Raw genomic sequence first — 1,255 nt, 5'->3', positions numbered from 1 at the left:
GCCTGTAGGGGCTTTGCTGATCTGCTGTGGGCTCCGCCCAGCTGCCGAGTGAACTTCCCTGCAGCCCTGTTTATATGTGTGCAGTTAGAACTGCCGCAGCAAGGGTGGCCCGCCTCTGTTAAGGCGGAGCCTCTCTGCAGTGGCGGGTTGCCTTGGCAATGGCAGGCTGCCTCATGATTGGCTACCTCCGTAGTGGCGGGCTGCCCCAGTAATGGCGGACGCCCCTCTCCCACAGAGCTGGACCATCCCAGGTTCAGCTGCGCTTGCTGTGAAACTCTCAATCCAGAGAGTTTCTGATTGCTGTTCTTTTGTGGGGGTGGGACCAGACGAGCCTGATCGCCTGGCTCCCTGCCTCAGAGTCTTTTTTTTTTTTTTTTATGTTGGCGTTCCAGTCGCCTGTTGAAGAGGCGCCAGGGTCTGTTTTTTTCCCATGAGGCAACTCACTGCGCTGGCTTAAACAGCGGCACTGAGATTTGTGGTGCTTTTCTTGCCCTGTAATCCACTGTCCTGGTTCCCTGCTCAGTCCCCTTTTTAATGAGACGAACGGGCGACTTCCTGTGACTCCAATCACCAGCCAAAAGGGCACCCGGACCGGTGTATATTGTACTGAGAACCGCTGCTCCAGGGCACTGACAAAGCAGCCGCGCAGGGCAAAGCAGTGGTGCCAGCCGGCACAGCCACACTGGCCAAAACAGCCGCACTGGCAACCCGTGGAGCTCCTCCGCCTGGGAATTGCCTAGTCTGTGGGCAATAAAAATGCGGCATCCACTCACCCTCTGCGCTTTCACTAGGAGCTGCGATCCTGAGCTGTTCCTAAATAGCCATCTTGGATCGTCCCCCTTGCTATTCATTTCTGTCATCTATCCCCTGACAATAATAAACTAAATAGGCAAGAATTCAATTTAAAAAAAAAAAAAAAAAAACTGTTCCTCCTGCATTAATTAAAAATAGAAATTTCTGTAGCTAAATCTTAATTCCAAGAAGATGGCATAAGCTCAACAACAGACTAATGTCCCTCATCTAAGAAAGAAATTAAAAATTCACACACACCAGAGCAATCACATACAGAAAATATGGTGTCTGTGGGGAAAAACTGGTTCTCAATACTAAAAAATCTCTATTAAACTCTATGTCAGAAACCTACCAAGCCAGAAACGTACGAACTCTTAAGATGAATTCTGGGCCGGGCGCGGTGGCTCAAGCCTGTAATCCCAGCACTTTGGGAGGCCGAGGCGGGTGGATCACGAGGTCAAGA

The 1,255-nt window shown here is 50.7% G+C and overlaps 1 protein-coding gene across 13 annotated transcripts in view; it reads right to left on the bottom strand.

Annotated features, from left to right (window-relative positions):
* The window catches only part of ERC1 (ELKS/RAB6-interacting/CAST family member 1), a 540,801-nt gene that overhangs the window by 511,009 nt on the left and 28,537 nt on the right, over positions 1–1,255 (bottom strand). The window contains exon 2 of one of the 13 annotated variants that reach the window (XM_017545485.2): positions 774–776. The exons of the other annotated variants lie outside the window; for them this stretch is intronic. The gene's annotated coding sequence lies outside the window, so the exon portion shown is untranslated. The remainder of the gene's footprint in view (positions 1–773; positions 777–1,255) is intronic. 13 annotated transcript variants of the gene reach the window in all.

Source organism: Cebus imitator, unplaced genomic scaffold (assembly GCF_001604975.1).
Source record: "Cebus imitator isolate Cc_AM_T3 unplaced genomic scaffold, Cebus_imitator-1.0 Scaffold179, whole genome shotgun sequence".
Classification (NCBI taxonomy): Eukaryota; Metazoa; Chordata; class Mammalia; order Primates; family Cebidae; genus Cebus; species Cebus imitator.
This window is presented reverse-complemented; position numbering and strand designations above follow the sequence as displayed.